Source organism: Propithecus coquereli, unplaced genomic scaffold, assembly GCF_000956105.1.
Source record: "Propithecus coquereli isolate 6110/MARCELLA unplaced genomic scaffold, Pcoq_1.0 Scaffold104, whole genome shotgun sequence".
Classification (NCBI taxonomy): Eukaryota; Metazoa; Chordata; class Mammalia; order Primates; family Indriidae; genus Propithecus; species Propithecus coquereli.
In genome coordinates this window covers 3,748,117-3,762,715 of record NW_012134303.1, presented here as the reverse complement: position 1 = coordinate 3,762,715, position 14,599 = coordinate 3,748,117, and the positions used below count along the sequence as shown (strand labels likewise).

The 14,599-nt window shown below is 41.2% G+C and overlaps 1 pseudogene; it reads left to right on the top strand.

Moving 5' to 3' along the window:
* The first annotated feature begins 2,880 nt into the window (after positions 1 to 2,880).
* Positions 2,881 to 4,347, top strand: LOC105810546 (annotated as a pseudogene).
* The last annotated feature ends 10,252 nt before the right edge of the window (positions 4,348 to 14,599 follow it).

Here is a 14,599-nt window from a genome sequence, read left to right as displayed (position 1 = left end):
CTTTCCATTGGGGATGGGGTGAAGTTTTTAATTCATGTATTATTCCCTGTAATTATTGAAAGTGATGCCACCCCTTTGATCCCTTATTGAGACACTGGGTAAAGAGGGCTGTCCTAGTAGGGCAATACATTGACTCCTGGTCTATACACCTGGCATCAATGTCCATGCCCTAGAGATAATGGTCAGGAACCTATCACTAACTTTAGCTACTATAACCAGTGAGATGGCACAAGCTGTAGAAGCAAATCAACCTAAATTTTCTTGTTTAGGTTGCAGTAGATTACAGACTGGCCTTAGACTACATTCAGACTCAACAGAGATTAGTCTGTATGTTCACCAACATCTCCTTTGTGTTTGGCTTCATTCAACCAGCCAGGTGGAGCAGCTCAGCTAATGCATCAGTTCAGGCGCAAGACTTTGCACAGCTGGGGCACTTTCCTCCAGGATCTGGTATATGCACTACACTATAAACTGGTATTTGATTCCAAGTTCCCTAAATACAAAGTAAATCAATCTGGGAACCAAGGAGTGGAAATTAGATTGGCTCCCATAAAAAGGAGTGTGATTCAATTTTTTGATGTTTGACTGCTAGAAGCTTTTAAGCCTCATCCCTCCTTCTTCCTTTCCACCCTATGTCTAGACAAGCTGACAAAATATCCTGGGTAATCTCTCCTAGGGCATCAGTGGGAGACCAAGTCCATACCAGTGCCTCAGAACCCTTAACCTGGCCCCTCTGCCTAACCACAACAAAAACTCAAAGCCAGTCTCCCTTCCCCATTCTCTCAAGTCATTTTTGGGTCAATTTGAGAAGCTTGCCTTTTTTTCCCCTTAAAGCCTTATTATGAAAATATTAATAATAAGTCATACCTTGTTGCTCTGTGTATGATGTCATCAGTTTTGATATCTGAATTAAATTTTAGGTGGAGGGTTATATTAGTCAAGGTTCTCCCAAGGGACAGAACCTATAGGATATATGAAAGGGAATTTATTAGGAGAATTGGTTCACATGATCACAAAGGTGAAATCCCATGATAAGCCACCTGCAAGCTGAAGAATGAGAGAAGCCAGCAGCATGGCTCCCAGACAAGCCATGCTTCTCTGTAGTATGGCTCAGTCCAAGTCTGAAAGCCTCAAAACCAGGGAAGCCGACAGTACAGCCCCAGTCTGAGGTAGAGGGCCTGAGAGCCCCTGGGAGGCTACTGGTGCAAGTCCCAGAGTCCAAAGGCTGAAGAACCTGGAGTCTGATGTCCAAAAGCAGGAGAAAAAAGTCAGACTCCAGAAGACAGAGAGCAAGCATGAAAAAGAAAACCAAACAAATTGAATGTTACCCTTCTTCTGTCTTCTTTGTTCTAACTCCACCCCCAGTCGATTGGATGATATCCACCCATATTGAGGGCCAGTCTTCCTCTCTCAGTCCACTGACATATGTGTCAGTCTCTGGAAATATCATAGTCACACACCTAGAAACAATGCTTCACCAGCCATCTAGGCATCCCTCAGTCCAGTCAAGTTGACACCTGAAATTAACCATTACAGGAGTCCATCCTTTCTTTGTAGACTGGCTACATCAGCTCCTCTTACCATCATTCTCTGTGGCACACCTGCAGAAACCGTACTTCCCATCCCCGAATCTTTAGGGTCTGCTATATTAGATGCCCTGGGTCCCAAGAGGGAGTGCCTCCAGTAAGAGACACAGGTTGAGTTCTATTAAACTTGAAGCTAGTTACCACCTGGTCACTTCAATTTCCTCGTGACAGTGGATCAGCAGGCAAAGAAAGGAGTTTATATACCAATGGAAAAAACTGATCCTTATTACCATCCAGAGCTAAGGATTGTTGCTACATAATAGTGGTAGGGAGGAGTATGTCTGAAACCCAGAGGATTCATCAGAGATTCTTGTGGTCCTTCTGTGCCCAGTGACAACAGTAAATGGGATCAGTATAAAATAGCTGTTGATGTCTTCATAATTTTAAGAATTGTTTACACTTGAGGTCTTGGCTAAGTGGAGCTGAATACAACAAAAAGTCTTGGACTATTGTCTCAGAAATCATTCTAGGAAGTCTGTCATACTTAGGCCTGGTTCTTTAAAAACAGCATCTCTCCTTATTCTTTGGAGGCTGGAAGTGAATTTAGCAGCATTCATGAAACATCTTCCAGTTCCTGTTTTTAACATTTTAACTGTTCTGACTGCAGAACTTTATATGTTCTTTTCTAAGTAGCTTTAATATGTTAAAACGTCCAGATTCTCTTTTTACTATCCTTGATATTTGATCCATACTTTTTTTTTATGATGGTGTCCCTACTGGCACAAGGCATCTCCAGGCGGAAACTGGGAAACAAATCATAATTCACATGCCCCAGGCATATTGGAACACTATAGTTTGCTGGCAATGGTAGAATTAAAAGGGCCAGACTTCTGTGAGCTCAGAGGGTAGCCCAGGGATCCAAAGCCTCAAAGGAAGCTGGGGACCTTGATCATTCATTGGATGCAGAGCACGTCAATTGTCGCCTCTCAGCAAATGAGCTTAGAGCTCACACGGAAGGAGCGTGGCCCTTTATTGACTTGTCCAGGCTCCGCCCCTCTCGCTGATCCATCTAGATCTTTCCTGCTTTATCTCCTGGCGTTTTAGTCACAGCCTTGGTGGGTCACAGGGATACCCTCCTGTCCTTCCTGTCACTGGGCCTCCAGAGGCACTGTCACAGACTGTTATCCCGTGTGCGGCTGCCTTCTCTGCCGCCCCCACTGCCTCCGGACAGGCCCAACTGCCAACGGCTTCCCTCTCTTCAGCGGCAGTCACCTGGGTGGCCGGCTGCCATCTTTGCCATCATAGCCACAGTTGCTGCTCCAGTTGAGGTCCTGACTAGTGCGTTTCTCCTGCCATGTCTGCCGCAGAGAAGCAAAACCTGGCCCCAGGTGTCCAGGACATAGCTAATGGAGGGGTGGCTCAAGACCCTGAATCCGTCGGGGCTGGCTTGGAGTCTACAGAATGGGTGGCTGCAGTCGCGGTAGTCTTGGCTATGAGGGCTTTTCAGGTGGTTGTAGGAGTCTCTAGTGAGGAGGGTGGTGGGCAGGAGGTAGCCCAGCAAGCCGTCGAGGAGAACTGGGATGTTCAACCCATAGAAAAGGAGGAGGAGCAGGCAGAGGGGGAAGAGGAGGAGAAAAATGACAACGTGGATGAGGAGGAGGAAGACGATGATGAAGTGGATGAGGAGGAGGGAAGGAAGGGTGAAGAGGAGGAGGAGGAAGAGGAAAGTGATGAAGAGGATCAGGATGTAGAGGGGAGCGAGGAAGAAGAGATAGATGATGGAGAGGGAGAGGAGGAGGACGACGAGGAAGATGATGAGGAGGAAGAAGAGGACAGCGAGGAGGATTCAGAATTCATGGCGGATGCCCGTGAGTTCTTCGTGGTGCTGTTGCAGTTCCTGTTCTGGGATCTGGTCTTTACCCTTATACACTCTGTCTATTATAACGGCCATATCCTGGTACCACCTTACCCAGAGCGCGTGGCGATCACATATTACTCCCAGGAACCTGGGGACCCGGGAGAGGGACAGGTGCCCTGGGATCTGAAGGAACCTGCAGAGGTCGCTGCATCCCACAAGGCAGAGGAAATAGCAGTGGAGGTGGAATTCCCAGAAGGCGAGGGTGAGTTCTGGGAGGATTCAGCCTGTGCAGTTGAGAGGGCCAAAGCTGGGGAGTGGGAGCAAAGTCCTTTGGCCCTTGCAGCCTCTGTTGGCCCAGCTGGCTCACTTGCAGGCCATGCTCAGCGCCTGCCTGCAATGGTTAAGCAAGGGGTCAGTGCTCTCAAGAAACTGCAGGTAGAATATGCACAAGTAGAAGCTCGATTCTATAAAGACCTTTATGGTCTTGAGAAAAAGAATTCTTGCCTCCTACCAACCTCTGTTTGATAAAGATCTGAGATCATCAATGCAGTGTATGAGCCCGCAGACGGAGGATGTCAGTGGGAAGTAGGTGTTCAGGAAGCAGCTTGGGAGGAAATGGAAAAAGAGCATGAAAGCAAAGGGCAAACAGATGGCATACCCCACTTTTGATTGACAGCTTTTACAAATGTAAAGATTTTTGGTAAGATGATTGGAGAAAATGATGAACTTGAAAGAGCACTTGAAAGATATAAAAATTATTTGTTTAGGGGTTGAGAAACCAATAAACTTCACCATAAAATGTGTATTTAAGTTAAACACACATTTTTCAATGAAGTTCTGACAAAAACATAAAAAATGTGATCAGACCCAGATGATTCTGATATCTTCTTCTCCAAGGGCCATAAAAAATTAGCAGCACAGGGGGTGAGATATAGTGGAAAGGGAGGAAAAACGTCATGGTGAAAACTATTAAGTAGCAGAAATGTGACGGTCATGAGTGTTTTACCAGCCAGTAGGAAAAGTGTCCAGCTGTTTTTTTCCCCACATATTTCTATTCTCCAGATTCTCCTGAGGGTAGAGTACAGTATGTTGTTTACTGAGTATAAACTGGGATTTTTTTTTCTAAGAAATTCTGATCCCAAAGTCTGTATTATTCTCCACTAAAGAAGCAACTGATTACAAGTATGAAAATTCTGATGAAGAGGCTCAAGAAACTGGAGACGAGGAGCAGGAGGAGCAGAAGGAAGAGGAGAAGGAAGAGGAAGAGAAAGAGGAGGAAAATGAAGAACTGGTAGAAGGACTCGAAAAGGATCTGGAGGACTGGCTGCCCAGGGAATCTGGGTATTTGTGTATATAGTCTTGAGTATTAACTAATTATTTCTGACATATACATGTTACTGACAGCTTTAGGTTTTTAACTGTTCTCTGTAAACCAAAGAAAAAGGTTGATAAAATTTTGTTTACAAAAGCAGTTTAATGTTAATAATGTACTTGCATACTAGACAAATAGAAGGTAATATATTCTGAAATGTACTTCATTCACAGCTACAAGTCCTTTATCCTGTAGCTATAAGATTACTAAAGATGGGAACCAATATTTATTTAGAGAAAGGTTACCAGAAAAAGCAGTGGCAAAGCAGCTGGGCCACATACTAGCTGGGCCTTAATCACCTGGCCACAGAAATGTAGTCTCTTGTACTAACAATGTCTTTGAGAAGGTTGACAACTGGTAAAAAGTTAAAGATTCCAAGTGAGACTACATTTTGTGATTAATACATAAATATTAGTTCAATTTAGATCTTTATATTTCATATGACATTCAAAAGAAAAACATTAGTATTCATCACTGAATTGCTAAATATGTCTTAGCTTGTATACACACACATACACATCTTTCTCTCTCAATTTTCACATCTATGGATGTTTGCTAACAGCCTCGTTCTCATTTTATAGATATGGAAATTGAGGGTCTGGGAATATATATGTTTTGTGTAAAGAGAACAGGCTTTTAAGGTGAAAAGATTTATTTAAATTGCAAAGTGGCCTCTGAAGGAAAAAAAAAAAACAAGAATTGGTAGTGGTGGGCAAGAGGGCAACGAGGTTGGTGTGATCCCATGATTGAAGCCATTGGTCATTAGCACCCTGATATCCAGGGGTCTGTGTTGCAAGAGGAAAATGTTTTGTTTTGTTTTTATTGAGACAACAGATGTATATGGGATTAACTCTTAGATTTAGAAAGTTATTAGAGCATGTTAATGGTGTACAAATGTTAATTGTATCTTATTTCATCCTACAGTTGGAAGGCATAGAAAGAAATAGATGGAGAAAGAAGAAATGAATTTGTTCTTCACAGATTTCGCAGTTTTCAGTAGCCCAACACACTGTATTTCCAAAGTTCATCACATAAAAATGTTATCAGCTGACCTCTGACTTTACTCTTAAACTTTTATAGACATATTTAACAGCATTTGTTCATGTTCAAAATAAAAGTTTGTTTGAAATGAATACACTTGTAGATGTTTTTACATAAATAACACTGATTGAAATTTATCTTTATATCTTTTCTTGTTTTGGCCCATCATATTAAGATGAATCTTTCAACTATTTGGTAAGCCTATTTTAAATTATTTTATTGCAGGTGCGTTGGCCGGTTAGCTCAGTTGGTTAGAGCATGGTACTGATAAATTCTTTCACTGCAGCCCAAAATAAAAGGTAAAGTTATAAACAATTTGTGTAATGACAGAGATGGAGATCTAGCTTCTACTGCATTTTATTGAAAGAAACTGAAAAATGACCCCGCTTGCCTGGAGAGCAATGGTACCAATGGGCTGCCAGTGACCATCAGCATCAGCTGGAAACTTGTTAGAAGTACAAATTCTCAGGCCCCACTCCATGCCTATTGAATCCAATTCTGAAGGTGGGTTAGCAATCAGGGTTTTATAAGTTCTCCAGGTGCTTCTGAACACACTAAAGTTTAAGAACCACTGGTTTAGAGCAATGAGGGAAAATGAACTTCACCTATAGTAAAATCATCCTTAATTCGCTCACTTGGTACAGTTGCAGGTAAACTGAACAGGACAGTAAAGTCTGGACTGAGGAAGAGGCTACAATTCTCAGAGGTATGAGATACAAAGACCTCATAAGTGGGGGTGTGTTCATTTCCTAGGGCTGCCATAACGAACAAACTGCTTAAAACAAAAGAAATTTATTTCCTCAGTTTTGGAGTCTAGAAGTCTGAAATCAAGGTGATGGCAGGGTTGGTTCCTTCTGGAGGCTCTGAGGGAGAATCATTTCCATGCCCATCTTGGTTCATTTGTGTTGTTATAAAGGAATACCTGAGGTTGGGTAATTTATAAAGAAAAGAAGTTTATTTGACTCACCATTCGCAGGCCATACAAGGAGCATGGTGCCAGCATCTGCTTCTGTTGAGAACCTCAGGAAGCTTCCACTCATGGGGAGAGGCAAAAGGGAGGCAAAGCAGAGCCAGTGTGTAGAGATCACATGGCCAGAGTGTGGAAGCAAGAGAGAGGGAAAAGAAGGTGCCAGGCTCTTTTTAACAAGTATTTCTTGCAGGAACTAATAGAGCAAGAACTCACTCATTCCCATGAGGATGGCACCAAGCCATTCATGAGGGTTCTGCCCCCATGACTCAAACACCTCCCGCCAGGCCCCGCCTCCAGGTTTGGGGATCAAATTTCAACGTGAGACTTGGTGGGTTCAAACAAACCATATCCAAACCATAGCAATGCTTTTCTCTTAGCTTCTGGTGGTTGCCATCAATTTTTAGTATCCCTTGGCTTGCAACTGCATGACGCATGACTCCAATCTCTTCTTCTGTCTTCACGTAGTATTTTCTTTCCTCTGTGTCTCTTTGTGTCTCTTCTCTTCTTTATGAGGACACCAGTCATTGAATTAAGGGCCCACCCTAATCCGGAATGATTTTATTTCAAATCGACTCCATCTGTAAATACTCTATTTCCAAATAAGGTCACATTCACAGGTTCTGGCGGTTAGGACTTCAACATATCTCTTTGGGGGGCATAATTCAACTTACAACAGGAGCAAATATTGAGTGATGGCAGTGAAAAATGGGTAAGGGAAAAGTCTAGTTCCAGAAGGATATAAGCATTATGATACTATGAATATGGAATTTAAAAACATGCAAAACTATCATTATATTGATTATAGTTTCATATATTTGTAGTAAAGGCATACACAAGAGTGATACATACTCATATAACATGCAGAAAGGTAGGTATTAGAATAATAAACACCTTATTTAGGACAGTAGCCAAATTTTGAGGAAAGGGAGAATTTAATTGGGGAGGGGTACACAGTGGGCTTCAACTCTATTTGTAATCTTATGTTTCTTTAACATGAGTGGTGAATGCATGAATGTAGTATTCCCTATACCTTTCTATATGTCTGAAATATTTGCTAGTAAAAAAGAAAAAAAAGGAAAAATGGGCCTAATATATGGAACCTGTCAAAGGTAAATAAAGTTATAGTTGACCAGAGTAGAGGATCAGAGAAGGGAAGGGCCAGGGGTTTAAGGGTAGAAGGCCTTGTTTCTACATTTATTAATAGTTAAGGTTGCCTGGATGCTTACTAATAAGCATCAATACCTTTTTCTATATTCTATGGTAGCATATCTCATATCTTAGAGTATATTAACATTATTTATACATTTGTGTCTATCTATCTCCCCCAACCTCTATCTCCCCCTATGAATGGTTGGGACTTTAAAGGATTTTATTTATCTGTCTTTCCTAAAACACCTAGGACTGTGTTGTCTTTTTAGTATGTACTTGATAAAGGTCTGCTAAAATAAAGTTAATGTGTATATCCATAACCCACTTTTTTCAATAGTGTTGACATTTAACAATGTATTATCATGTAGTAACACAGTGTTACTTATGGCTAGAACCAAAAAAGGCAGAAGGCCTTTTGTCACCATTGTTTAAAATTAAAAAGCAGTCCAAGTCAGAATTATCCATGCAATGTCATCTGAAGACTCTTAAATTGGTTCTGATTGGTTCGTGCCATGCTAGTAGTCTATCTATCTACTAAAGGCTCTATGTTTTCCTAAGAATTTATTGGGTGCTATGGTCTGAATATGTACCCTCTAAAGTCAGGTGCTTCCAATGTTATGGTATTAAGAAACTGGGGCTTTATAAGGTTATTAGGCCATGAGTGCTCCTTCTTCATGAATAGGATTAGGTGCCCTTATAATGGGCTTGACAGAGAAAATTGGTTCTCCCTTGTCCTTCTGCCTTCTGCCATGTGAAGCAGCAGCAAGAAAGCCCTCACCAGATGCTGGTACCTTGATCTTGAACACTCCAGCCTCCAGAACTGTGAAGAAATAAGTTTCTGTTCTTTATAAACTACGCACTCACAGGTATTTGGTTATAGCAGCACAAAATGGACTAAGATATTGGGGTTCACGCCATTAGACAAAAGGCACATACACAACTCCCTTTGAGAAAAGACCTTTGGGTGTTGGGCTTCTGCTGAGACTCCTTAGGAACAACACCCTTAATCTTCTTAGAATCCATATTGTTTCACTTAAAGGTTCTCTGAGGTACTGCCCCAGTCTTAACAAAGGATTTTATAGTTGTATCATTGGCTTCATCTTTATACTGGGGCAATGTTGGAGGCTGGCTATGCCAGTGCCTATACTGAACCAGTTGTTAAATATAGTACTGCTATAAGACCCAGACTCAAAGGGGCTTGTCATTGGCCCCACATTTTAGAGGCTCCACACCTGCCCTCATCTAGCCTCAGCTCTCTGCAAGCAGCCAATAGTCCAGTGTGTGGAGACAAGGGGATGTGTACACTTAGAGCCTGTGCTCCCCATCCCCAATCATGCTTCAGGTACCTGGGGCCCTGAATTTGCTGCCCAAGTGGCCCCAAGGCCAAGAGGCTTCTCTTCACTGGGTCTGTGTTTCTGAGGGTTGAGTGTACTGTTAGTGTATATACTCTCAGGACTGAGAGGTGACCAAGAAGTGGTGGCTGTATGCAAGGAACAGGGGCAAGTGGGTTTCAGTATCCATATATATGCACATTGAAACCTCTTGAGGTGAGGAATGGAGCTTAGAGTACGTAGAGAAGTGCTGGTGAATGGGGGACCCTGAGGCCTGGGATGTAGAACAGGGGCCTAGGGTTGTGGCTGTGCTTTCTCTGTATCTCTGGAACAGAACTTTGAGGAGTACCAGTATGGTGGACAGACCCTAAACTGACCCCCAGTAATCCCAACCTTCTGACATTTACACTCTTGTATAATTAATTCCCTCCCCTTGAATTGTGCAGGATCTGTGACTTCACTCTAACCAGCAGAAAAAGTATGGCAAAGGTGATGAGATGTCACTCTTGTTATTATGTCACAAGATTTTATACACACACACACACACACACACACACACACACACACACACACACACACACACACACATATCTCCTTTCTGTGGTAATTTGTTATGCAGCAACAGAAAACCAATGTACTAGGCCCAGCAGAGGGCAGCCCTGAAGATTCCAGGTATCCAGATATGCAGATACGTAGTCTTGAATATCATCTAACCATTCCTGACTTATACCTGCTACTGACAGATTAATGTTTTTAAATTTTTTCAGTAAACTAAATTAGAAAAAAATGTTAAAGTATACATGGTATTCTAAATTTGAAACTGGTCTTTTTCAAGTCATTAAGAAGGTCATGTTAGCAGAGATAAGGTATTTTATTTAACATTTGTTAATTGATTTAAATGTCACAGATCATATAGCATGTAGACCCCCAAATGAACTCATCCTGAACCCAGCAAATGTTACAAAAGCTACAGGTGGTCCAGTTTAAATATTTGGTGTACTGCCCTTTCCCCTTACTCACTCCCTGTCACACTTTGTTACTTAAGCACTTAAACAGTGCTGTCCGTTGGTTTGGAAATGGCTTCTTCAGCTTGATCCCACAGACACTCTTTCTGTAGGGCTTGGACCAATGGGCCTAGTACCTGGGCAAGGCTTAAGTATTATATAACCACTAATCATCTTTTCCCTCTATCCACGCTCAACTGCATTCACCCTCTCTCCCACATGTTTTGCTTTCTCCCCATATCACATGCACAAATCCTTTTACTCAAGACTAGTTCTCCCCCATGCACATAGCCACCCAGAGGCTACCTGCCATCGGCTGGATCAGGTACCCCTGTGTGGAGCCCCTTTAGGGTCAGCACAATCTTTCTTAAGAATGCTTTGCTTCCCTGACGGCGCTCAGGCCTGAACTGTCAATGTCCTATTTGATTTTTTCTCCTATTACATACAGACTGAGATGAGCTACAGAATAATTTGTTTGTATAATTTAGTTTTTCACAGAGCAAAGGCCAAGGAAACTACAAAGAAGCAGGAAATTTGCCAGAATGTTCCTCTTGGAGTCTAGATATTCTTAACCTCTTCATTAGAAAAACAGAGTTATATTGCTAACTTTGGAAAAAGAAAATATTAATGGGGGATTTTCAGAGTAAGAATACCTTATATTTGTCTACTCTGAAGAAAAGTGAAAGGATGAGAAGTATAGCAGCTGGCATGCCACTATCATCTGGATAATGGTATCAATCCAAATAAACTATTTGCCATGAGCATTAGAAGGAAATATAATCAGATCTATTACCTGTAGAGATCTGAAAATGTTCCCAACAGCATCCTGTTTTGTCACAGTCACTGTGACTCCATTGACTCTGCTGGGCTATATTGATCAAGTGGCATAGCAGCTTGTGTGGCAGCCTGGGACTATTGTAGAGCCTTTTCTTATTCTAGGACCTGCTCAAAATTGGCAGCCTCTTAGGTTACCAGTAAATGGGTAGGATTTGCACCTTCAAATAGGTATATTTTGCTTTCAGAATCAACAGAAGGCCACTAGTCATAGTGCCTATTTCTTACTGGTAGTTGAAGCCTGATGTAGTAACTTGTCCTTCCTATTGGAAGGGATTTTCAATATGCTCAAGACCTCTGGAACCCTAGAAAATTCACTAGGGAAGCTAGCTGCTGAATTTTTGTGGGTTTTATTTCCCACCCTATGGCATGCATGCATTCTATCAAGGTGTCTAGTGTAATCGCTACATTCTATCCATCAGGTCCAATCAGTATGATATCATCAATGTAATGGGACAGTGTAATGTCCTGTGGAATGGAGAGGTGATCAAGATCCATTGAGGACTAGATTATAACCAAGGGCTAGAGGACTGATATAGCTCTTCACAGTGTCTCTGTAAGATTATCATTGCTACTGCTTCAGCTCTCCTCCTTATTAGAGTAACTTCCAACGCCTTGTTTTTGTTGATTGAATATGGCCACTTGGTCCCTGTCACCCTAAGATCACAATATCCTTATTGGATTCAGAAAGCTCAATTTAATCCAGTAATTCTGACTGTGATTTCTACCATAAGGAAATTATCCACCACAGAGTACTTGCTGGAGAAAATCAACACATCCCTCAACAGCTTGTATGAATCTTCTGTGCTGGGGGATTTTTTTCTCTATCCATTAGTAAAGGCCATAGAAAGCAGTAGTGTACTACAAAGTAATGAGGGCATTTTATTACTATCATATGTTACAAAATATTACAAGCAAGTGATAAAATGTTTAGCACTAAAGTAGATGAGGCAGAATTAGTATAAAGAAAGGACGAGTGAAGGTGTCACCAAAGCCGGAAGAAGGAGGTAAGGGAGTTTGCAATTGAGGATGTCTTTGGGAAGAAAGATCCAGGCAGAGGCACCAGCTAACGACAAGGCTGCTTGGCAGGAGGAGGCCTAGCACATTTGAGGAACACCAAGGAGGCCAGATTGACTGGAGCTGAGTGAACAAGGGGCAAGTAGTAGAAGAATTCAGAGAGGTGATAAGGAGGCCAAATTGTATAGGCCCTTACAAGGCCATTGATAGAATTCTGGCTTTTACTTGGAGCAAAAAAATGCAAAACTATTGCAGGGTTTTGAGTGGAGGAATAACACAACAATAATAGCAAACACACGTGTAGACTTTACTCTGTGTCAGACTCTGTTGAAAGCCTTAATGCATTTAATCTTCACAGCATCACTTTAGCAGGTAGGTGTCATTGCCATCACCATTGTTCAAATGAGTGAACTGAGACAAGAGAGATTAGAAAATTTGTCCAAGGATATGCAACTAGTATATGGAACCGCCAGGCTATAAAGCCAGGCAGTCTAGCCTCAATGTCCGTTCACTTAGCTGCTGTACTGAGTTGCTTCTTCTAATGGATCATCGGTTTTAAAAGGCTTACTTTGCTGCAATGAAGTATAATGTTCAGAAATGCCATTTATCAGTTAAGTCTGTTGCCAAGAGCTTGCCACCAGTACTGCAAAGAATCACTGTGTCAGGTAAAGCACCAGATGAAGTCTGAGATTTGAGTTCAGGGTCTTTAGGTATATTGTTTACAAAATGCCCATCTTTAGTTAGCAATAATGGGAGACTAAGAAGCTCCATCAACCTGTCCTTTCACAGAAACACCAATAAAATGAAAATAAAGCTGTCAGAATCAACTTTGTCAGAAGTCTGGAATATAATCAGAGGATTACAGTAACCTCAAGTGGATGCTGAATCCAGAGAAAGGGGACAAACATGGCAGGAGACTTTTGTGGCATTTTAACTTAGCTTTGATCTACTCCCCTCCCTGGTGTGATGACAGTCTTAAAGATGGCAGCTATTTGAAAGGCACCTGGTTCCAGAAGGAGCAGAGTAGAACTTGTTTCCAAGGAAGTATATTTGTCTATTTTGACCTGTCTGAGGGTTCCCTGAAGGACAGGACACTTGTCTTTGTTTTGTCTAACTTGGAACTCTCTCAGCATGGAAAAAAATGGCTAAAGCAGAGAATGTTCCTCAAAAATACTGAAAGGCAAATGAACAAGCCACTGGTACCTGGGGCAAAAGATTACAGTTTGAGTAAATAACAAACACACCGACATCCTGTGAAGAAAAGTTGGGAGAGAGTTACTTTGAGGAATAAGGGCTCTGAAAAGCTCCACATATAATGGGGAATCTAGAAAGCACATGCATGCCCAGGGCAGGATGAATGTTCAGACAAGTCTTGAGAAGGCCCTCATCTTTCACCTCTGTCTGATTTTAGGTTCAGTGTAAGCAGAAGGCAAGGCTAAGCAATAGTTGTAAATGTATTAATTAAGTGTTGAAAGAGTGCTCCAACACAGAGTCAATCTGCAAATACCTGAGGGGCATATTTTTCTATTTTTTTAATGGACTCATTTAAGGAAATTTCTATCAACCCACTAGTTGATCATAAGCTAAAGTAACAGATACTTTTGAGACCACACATGACAAAGACTTTTAAAAATTACTTTAGAAATGTCATAAAACAAACAAGCAACTAAAATACACAGCAAGCAATGACAATAAACCCTATAGAGGGGAAAACCTGATTTCCAGAGTTACTACAGTACGCAATTCCAAAATGTCTAGTTTTTATCAAAAAATTAGGAGGCATGCAAAGAAATAAAGAAAATATGGCTCATTCACAAGAGTAAATTATATTAACAATGAATGTCCTTCAATATGCACAGCCATTGGACTTACTGAACAAAGACTTTAAACCAACTGTCTTAGGGAATATGAATAAAAAGATTAAAATATGGAAATGAATCAAATAGAAATTCTGGAGTTGAAAAGTATAATAACTGAAATTCAAAATTCACTGGAAGGTTTCAACAGCTGATTTTAATAGGCAGAAGAAAGAATTAGTGAATTTGAAAATAGGTTAACTGAAATTATGCATCTTGAGGAGCAGAAAGAAATAAAAAAAAAACATGAACAGAGTCTCATTGAAACATAGAACACCATTAAACACAACAAAATATGTATAATGGTAGTACCAGAAGGACAGGAGGGAAAGAGGCAGAAATAATATTTGAAGAAATAATGGCTGAAAACTTCCCAAATTTGATAAAAACACAAATATACACATCCAAAAGCTCAATGAATTCCAGATAAGATAAACATGAAGAAATCTGCCACAATAAAACATATTATAATCAAACTGTCAATAGCCTTCTCAAGAGAGAATTCTTTTTTCTTTTTCATTTCAGCATATTATGGGGGTACAAATGTTTAGGTTACGTATATTGCCCTTGTCCCACCTGAGTCAGAGCTTCAAGTGTGTCCATCCCCCAGACGGTGTGCACTGCACTCATTATGTATGTAT